Source organism: Rhodamnia argentea, chromosome 7 (genome assembly GCF_020921035.1).
Source record: "Rhodamnia argentea isolate NSW1041297 chromosome 7, ASM2092103v1, whole genome shotgun sequence".
NCBI classification, from domain to species: domain Eukaryota; kingdom Viridiplantae; phylum Streptophyta; class Magnoliopsida; order Myrtales; family Myrtaceae; genus Rhodamnia; species Rhodamnia argentea.
In genome coordinates, this window is record NC_063156.1 from 26,479,394 (window position 1) to 26,488,676 (window position 9,283).

At 39.6% G+C, this 9,283-nt stretch overlaps 1 pseudogene; it reads left to right on the forward strand.

Annotated features, from left to right (window-relative positions):
* Positions 1 to 7,147: 7,147 nt before the first annotated feature.
* Positions 7,148 to 8,906, forward strand: LOC115732181 (annotated as a pseudogene).
* Positions 8,907 to 9,283: the final 377 nt, after the last annotated feature.

Consider the following 9,283-nt stretch of genomic DNA (forward strand, 5'->3'; position numbering starts at 1 on the left):
GCCTTCACCGCTAAACTTTAATCATCGCCACCAACCCGATGACGATAACCAACGACCAACAAGTTTGTCATCATGGGGGATACATGAGGAGGGAAACCTAGTGGATTTAGAAGTATACGACCTAGATGAGTCCAAGATGATTATGAGGAAATTCGTCGGGATTTCAACGACATGAGGAGATCAAGCCATTGACAGTGAACAAACTATCTCGGTCAACCTAGGCGATGCGGAAAACCCTAAAGAAGTTAAGATCGGGGCAAACCTTTCCAAAGAGGTGAGCGCTTGATTAAGCTCTGAAGGATTACCGGGACATTTTCCGGTCCTATGCATATGCCCGGTCTTGACCGTTCCATTGTCGAACATTGTTTGCCAATCGATCCTTTGGCTAAGCCGTAGTGCAAAAATCAAGGCGACCGGACCAAAGTTGATTGGAAGATCAATACCGGGAAAACCTACCGAGCAAAAGGTACCCGGCCACTTCCCAATCAAGAATACATGCCATACCAACCTTCCGCTGATGGTTCTAGCGTTGATCATCCCTACAAGTTCCCGAGCAATGGCGGAAGCTCAAGCTCAAGGCTCGAAAACAAAGTGGGAAATTTGTCGTGTTAAATTAACCGCCCAATTCAGTATCAATTGCTCGAAAAATCGAAGATTACTTTGATGATGAGCTCACCACCTTGATCAGCCGGTTTGAAAAAAAAAACCCCCCAAGGTTGTAATCCGAAGAAGTGATTATGGATCCTTGAACAACGATCGTTGGTGTATGATCCAAGACAAAATGTCAATCATTGGAATGGTCAAAAAAGAGGTGGAACCAATTTCGCATGAATACTTCTTTAATTCCATGTATAGTCCCCCTGCGTGGGATATTTTTTACTTTCTAGCTGTCTAGAATTTGCCTAGAGTTAAAGGGCGAATTTTCTCCTCCCTTATCAATTGCGTGAGTTCCTTGTTAAGCTAGGCCCTGTAGCAAATCAATTTGTGGACGACGCCCGAACGCCCGTAAAGAGAGAATCCGAATAGCCTTACTTGGGAGAATACGAGTAAAAGGCCAGCGGGCTCAAAGATGGGTAACTCCGTATCGTCCCAATTGGCGGTCATTTCAAACTCTAAATTATGCTTATTTTATTCTGGGGTCGAGGGGTCAACTGTTTTGAGAACAATATAGCAAAAATACAACACTTCCGGTGGTTGGGGGAATGACGTCGGGGGTCTTCTCCGGGATTTGACATCAATGTACAAAGATTAATAAAAACCTTTTTTCAATGCCGATTGAAGCTCATCCTGGTATTAACCTGGAGAAATAACATCCGGACATACAATCCGATCCGGATGAGTTGATCTTTTCAATTCAAAGTTCACAAGAAAGTCGTACAAGGGTAAAGCGGTATCGTTTCAACTCGTTTAGAACATGAGAACGTACATTGACGCTTTCCCTTTTGATTTTTACAGGTCACTTTCCGGATAGGGAAGTATCCCTTCTCCCGAAAAATTAATGAAATGAGAAATTCTTGGAGCCTTTGACAATCTCATGTCTCAAACTAGATAATGAAGTTTTGCAACTCATTTGCATGAGCAGGGGCAACTCACAATCCACGCCCTTAAGAATTTTCTTACGTGCTTGCACCAAGATAAAAAGTTGCTGCATTTTATATGCTCGAAAACACTCATACATTGCATAGTTTGTGCATGACTGTTCCTCATGTTTAATTTACCAACTCTGAATAAGGAACATGAACTACATAAGATACATCAAATGTATGGAATGGGGCATGACAGGATGATGAAAGGCAATCATTTCCCAAACACGTCCAATTTTTTCAGGCGAGATGAACGGTGGCAAAATTCCGCATTCCCCGAGGTAAAGAGTTTTCGCAAAAAGGTACGATAACTGAAGTGACGGAGGCGTTCATTTCTCTATCCTAAACACTCAAGTTATCCATTGATTACCCCTTTTGAGCGGTGGTTTCATTTCTTTACCCCTCAAGAACCACCCCACATCGGGTCCAGACGAGTTAATTCCAGGCAACACGAGGTAAATGGTTAGAAATTTTCTTGCTGGGACTAACATTAATCTTCGGGTGTTTCTTTGCATTTATACTCGAATTTTAATTCAAGTGCCTTAGGATGATGAAGAGCATTCACTTCTCTATCCTATACACTTCATTCTTTGCATAGCCCACTTGAGCCTGCAAATTCATTTCTTAAACCCTTGTTGGTGATCATTTGCTCATTCCAAAGACGAAGATAGCATTTTCCCAAGGATTAGAATTGGAGATGGTCGGGTCAACAGAGAATTCCCGAATGGACTCATTTCTTGTATGCTAGATTTTTTATGTTTACATAATTTTTCTTTGTAAATGTTTATGTTTGTTGTAATTCCTGGTTCAAAATCATGGGATTAAAAAAAAAAGGAGAGGCAAACTCGGCTTAAAGGAGAAGGGCCCGCTCTCGAAAAAAAAAAAAAAAAAAAAGGCAAAATAAAGAGATGTCGAAGAGGTCTCCAAGAAAAAGGAAAAGAAATCTCTTCTCGAAAAAAAGAAGAAAAAAAGAAAAATGAGAGTCGGGAGTAAGAAAAGCAAAGGCCGATCTCATATGAAAATTTCAAGTATAGGAAAAGCAAAGTGCCTACCAAAAGTAAGGCCAATGCACATTCATTTGTAAAGTACGTCTGAATTTTGAATGTACATTTTTGCATGTTAAGTTGTAAATTCCATGTACATGTTTGCATTGTGTCTCTTGCAAATCCTTGAAGACACTTGTTGTGAAGAAGACTCCCCAAGAAATCGGTTTGCAAAGTGCAATTTTCGTAGAAAACTACCATCCCTCATTCAATGATGGTATTCTTTTCAAGACATTTCCTGAAGACCAAGATCGGTGACTAGTCGGCGATGATCACCAACGTCAAGCCCCTTCTCATTTAATTTTCGAGCCAAAACGAGCCTTTTCGTTCCTCGGTCCCCAATCCTAGCCTACGTTATAACCCTCCAAAGTCTCTTCGATTAGGGTACTTGAGTTAACGTAGAGTTAAATGATTTTAAGCATCACTCGAAGAAGTTCGAGCAAGATTATTTCTCTCTCATTTTTGCGGGGCTCTTGACTTGTAACTGAGCAGATGATGAAGAAATTCATTTCGGCAGCCTTGACTCAATTAGAGTCCCATTTGTAAACCTTTGACCTAGCTCTCATTACGGTCCTAATCAAGACCTCCGGATCGGCTCGGTCGTATCAATTGCGAGATTACTTGGATCCTTATCGAATGCGATGATGGAAAGATTGAGTGATTTCTCTTGAATCCTGGCAGGATAAATAGCTTTTCTCGAGAGTGAGAGAAAGCCCTTTGGAAGTCCCCCATTCAGCTCACATTCGAGGTATTCGTAATATGAAAACCTCCCTGGACAAAATTGGTAATGCAAACTTGACAGAATGGTTATGCATGAACCATAGTATGAGTGATTGCATTATACTCATTGTTGAATATGTTTGTGTGTGTTACCTCGACATTCTATGATAGGTAATACATTCCCGATGTTCGAGTTCCCTCCCAAGGTCTCAAATTCTTCCAAGGATTATTGAATGAGCAAGTTTTGTTGGCAAATGCCTACGGTACGATACAAAGAATCGCTTCGTTCCTTGATTAATCGTTTGGAGAACCCGGTAAGTTTTGAACCCCTTTTCAAATTAACAACTCTTCTCATGATAGTTGTTATGATTCAATTAGGCAATATGCCCCTTTTGTACTTATCGATTCCATTCGATGGTGCTCCTATCAAATATTGTTCAATTCGGCAATATGCCTCTTTTTTGTCAAGTCGTAGACATATGCACGCGATCTTGACATCTTATCAAATCATAACGACGTAGCTCTTATGGTTTCAATCTCAGGACGTGAAGACATAATGCACCGGCGATCTTGACATCTTATCAAATCATAACGACGTAGCTCTTATGGTTTCAATTCTGAGACGTGAAGACATATGCACCGGCGATCTTGACATCTCTTCAAATCATAACGACGTAGCTCTTATGATTTGATTATCGAATCACGAAGACGTATGCACTGGTGATCTTGACCTTTAGTCGGCTCATAATGACATAGCTCTTATGATTTTCGGCTCCTTTATCAAATCATGAAGACATAAGCACCCATATTTTTTATCCAAACCAAATCATAACGACGTAGCTCTTATGATTTTGGTTCCCCTTTATCGAATCGTGAAGACATATGCACTGGCGATTTCGACATTTAATCAACTCACAACGACGTAGCTCTTGTGAACTTGATCCCACTTCTTTCGACTCACAACGACGTAGCTCTTGTGATCTCAAACGACACACATATCTTGCGCTGTCTTGCATTAGGGAGAAGTCTCTGATAACGGATAGGCCAAATACCTTAAAATCCTTGCATCTGCAAAAAGAAGCTTGGAAATTAAGAGAACCATTAGCTTACGAGAAATTTGGTAAAAAAGTATTCTTGTATGCGATCCATGTGCGATTTCTCTAACATGAAAAAGGGAAATTATGACACATGTTATTTATGATCTTGCATATCATGCATCACTTCATTACATGAAAATGGGATTAAAACTCCCGCCAAAAAGTTCATCCATAATTTGCATTGTCAAAATTTAGGATTCAATTTTGTCTTTGAGCGGAACCTCCACGAGCCTCCACTCAAAGAGGGCTGACGCCTAAATTTTGACTAATCTATTTTTTGCATAAAAATTAGAACTAATTTTAGTTCTAAATAAAAATCATCTCACATATTTATTTTTAGCGTACATTGCATTGGCATATAATCGGGCAAGGAACACTTAATTTAGCATGCGTCTAGACTAGGCACGGGATGGAAAAATACCGAGAAGATTTGAAACTTCAAGGACTGTATTGCAAATACTTGGAACTTCCGTGGATCTGTATCGCAAATACCAAAAGAAGATGAAGAAGGGAAGATGATGAAGGGAAGATAATGAAAAGAAGATGAAGAAGGGAAGATGATGAAGGGAAGATAATGAAGGGAAGATGAAAATGGAAGGTGAAGAAATGAAGATGAAGAAGGGAAGATGAAAATGGAAGGTGAAGAAATGAAGATGAAGAAGAGAAGATGAAGATGGAAGGTGAAGAATGAAGGATGAAGAACTTTGCCTATAAAAGAGAGAGCTCTTGAGAAGAGTTTGGAGAAGGGGGAAGTGGAAGAGAATTGAGAGAGAGAGTAGAAAAGAATTGAGAGAGTTTTTTAGGAAGAGTGGAAGAGAATTGAGAGAGTTTTGAGAGAGTTTTTGAGAGGAATTTTTAGAGAGGAAAAGAGAGTTCTTGAGAAAATCGAAGAGAAAATTCGAGAGTGAAGAAAAGTGTTTTAGTCGAGCATCATCTTCGACGAGTCCCGACACATATTTCGCCCTCGCAACCCAACAACGCCATTGCTTGCCATTTTCGACGACAACCGCGTTCTTCCCCGAGATCTTGAAGGGAGCTATAACGTGTATGTGAGTAAGATTTTGTGTAATAGAAGGTAATCATTTCCATCTCAATCTACAAAAATGTAATCGTCTGGTTTGAACATTTGTTTGTTTATTTTAGACATGCCACGTGTTCCAAATTTTAGCATTATTACATGTTAATTTATTTCTGTAAATACTGTGCTTGGTTGCGCTTTCTTTCTTTCTAAATCATCCATGGTGTATATCGCACAAAGTTCAATATTTTACATTCTCATAAAAAGAAGATAAAAAAACAAAAAATTGCATCTTTGAATTTCAAGTAAAATCCATCAAAATTGCCAAATCAAATATTTTTCATGAAAATGGTACCGAAGGGCGTTAGAGAAATTCGTAACCAAATCCCCGAATTCAAAATCTCCGGTTCGCGGAAATAAGATAGTTTTCTCCCGCTATTTTATTTAGGTTTCTAATCAACCTACCGAAAATGATTAGTGGCGACTCCAAATTCAAAACTCATTGCATGTTAATTATTTGAACCTTAAGTTGCGATTTGGTATGGACTTGGGAGAGTCCGAGTTAGGTTAGTTAATTAATTAACCCGATAATCCATTAGCCCGAAAATCAACCCGACTTGCGTTTTTTTTTAGGTCGCGACAGGTTGCTATTAGTTTCGATCCACGTACTAAATGAGATGGTTTGTATGATTATCTAAATGATTATTATTATGATTGTTTACATTTGAATGAAACAATAGATATTAAAACTATACAAGTAAAGGTTAAAGACGCTATAGTAGCATTATATAATGAATTTTGTAGTAGATATGGTTTAGGTGATAGTGGATCTTCTCAACCTAGTGCCTCACAAAGGGAAGAGAGTGGTAGATTAAGTAGAAGGTACAATCTACTCATTGGTAGACAAAAAAGACAAAATGGAGTAACAGGTAATATTTCTGAATTAAAAAATTATTTAACCATTACTTTTGAATTACGTGATTCCGAACATAGCACAGATTTCAAAATTTTGGAGTAGTAGAAGACTCATTCAACCCAATTCCCAATCTTCGGTCTCATCGCAAGATTGATGTTAACAACCTCTTCTTCAACAATTCTAGTTGAACAAGCATTTAGCGCTAGAGGATTAATTTTGGACGATCGTTATTCAAGATTAAATCCGAATGTTATGGAGGCTCAAGCTTCTGGCCATGATTGGACAAAGGCCAAATTTTGACAACAATAGCTGGATCAAGACGACTAATTCTTCAATAATGATAATAGAGATACCACCGCCACGGGTACCACAATGGGTAGCAACGATTGACGATGAGGTAAGTTGGGATTATCAAAGGTAAAAGAACTATATGAGCTTTAATTCTTCTATCCCCAAAAAGATACGTAGACGTTTAATGATAATTCATTAAGTTCAAGTCTCTTCCCTCTCCTTTTTTTTCCTCCCAAATTTGATTACAATATACAATTTGATTATAATTTTTTATTTCATAATTTATTATTTAAAATTAAATTTTAAATTCGAAACCTGAACCAGCCCTTGAACCGGCCATTCCGAACCAGAACCGAGACCGCCCCTTCAAGGGCCGGTTCCGGTTCCGGTTCCGGTTCCGGCCGTTCTTGGCCCGTGGCCATGTCTACCCAAACGTCTCTCCATCTTATGCTCCAGAGTGCTCTATGTCACTCCCAATCATGTCTCCGACTTCGCCTCCACCGTCGCCTCCCGATTTGCACATCGGACAACCTCAACGAGATGCTGATTCCGATTCGGGGGAAAGGAAATCCAACCGTGAAGGCCACCGGAAGTCGGCAACGGCGACCCGGTGGCGCACCATCACTGGCTCCTTGTGCTCTCACTCCTTGCCGCTCGATCGGCGGCCATTTACTGCGACGAGGGTGACTGCTACGATCTCCTAGGTCAGCTCAGCTCTCTGCTCAGTGCTCGCCCATTTGATCGTGAAATTAACCTCATTACGCTATCGGAGGACTTCTGGATTCATCGTTGTTTTTGTAATTTCTAGGGTCTCGCAGGTACGAATGCTTCCGAGATCAAGAGAGTTTACTACAAGCTCTCCTTGAAATAGTACGTTCGCTGTCCATGCGTTTCTGGGTTTGATTCCCTTTTTAATTTATTTTTTTCCCTTTCCGTGCGATGGTTTTGCGTATTTCGTTTCTGAGCATCCTGATAAAAACCCAGATCCGGAGTCGAGGAAGGTGTTCGTAAAGATAGCCAATGCTTACGAGGTTCATAGCCTTGTGGGACTCTTGCTTTTAGCTCAATCACGATATTGTTGGTCACTGGATTTTTCAATTTCAATGGTCTATGCAGCTTGTTTTGAATCAAATCATTCGAATTGTGTGCGAAGTGTGATGTGATTTTGATGCAGCAAAGTTTGCACTAACCGTGCTCACGTTAACTGAGTTGCAATATTTTTCAACTGCTCTATGAATTATATGCCATGAGACATCAGCCAACTAGTGTGGTTTCTACTCTTACTTAGCTGGTTTTGTTGTGGAGCTTAAATAATTGTGAAGTTGCAGATTTTGAAAGATGAAGCGACTCGCGGGCAATATGATTATGCTATTGCGCATCCAGAGGAGGTACTCTTAGCCCTTTTTGTGCAACTCAATATGTGCAAATGGGTTTGTTTACTTCAATCCTGTGGATTGTTCAAATTGATTGAGCATTTGACTTGTTATCCAGCAATAGATCATCTTGATGCACATTCCATAGCTGAATATATTGTTTACTGAGTGTTTGTGTTAGTTTGAGGACAAAACGACATCATGATCCTGCAAGACTAACTTTAGTTTGACGGACAATTGATGTAGGCAGCACCCTTGTTTGGAAAATAATGTGGCTCAGCAAATTGTTGCTTTGATTCATAGGAAGCGTGATGGTAGAAGCATAGAGCGCTAGGATCATCATGGAGCAAAATGCTTTGATTACTGTCATCAATGTGGAGTTTGGTTCCTAACTCCATTTATGATTTGTTACATTTTCAGTTGATCTAATCTACGTATCTTTACAACTTATGTGTCATACTGCTATGCGAATTGAGTCTTCTCTCTTCTCCATTCTCTTAGAGTAGGAATATGGCCTGCAAGGCTGCAATGTCTATCACATTTACTGAAAATGAGGGTGCCAACTAATGTCCTCTGTCATTAAGAAGCATATGTTCAATCATTTCCTATTGCGATGAGTACTTACTATTATTACACCATTCAGGTACTCTTCAATACAGCAAGATACTATCAAGCATATTATGGTCATAAAACAGGAAGACCTTGTCATCTTTCAATGGCACATTGCCTTTTCCTTTCTTTTATTTTTTCTCTGATCAACCGACGGTTCACTCGTCAAGATACATGTGCTGTCCTCGTCGGCCTCCTTTTTATTCTTTCAGGATTTCAATACTTGAACCGGTGTACAAGGTACGACCAGCTGTGAATATTAATGATGTTTGGAGATTGCTTGCCTCACGTGAACGTAGAAGAACAAGAATCCAAATCAACTAGTCAAGTATCGCTTCAGTTTTCGGATATTTGTATTATAGTTATCTTGTCCCCAGGCCCATTGTTGGCCTCGTAGGAGTATGTTCTTACCTTGTTGGTTAAGTTCTGCTACAAATGGCATTATTCTGATATGACACAACAACTGGCAATTGGACAGAGTGATTTGGTTGTTGTCAGTCTAGTTGATTTCAATTTTCTTTCCTTTTCCATGCTCAGATAGATGATCTAGTGTTGTTATGCTTTTTGTTTCAGAGAAATATTGCTCCTGAGCAAGTTTGCCTTTAGTGAGAAAAAAATGGATATACACACTAA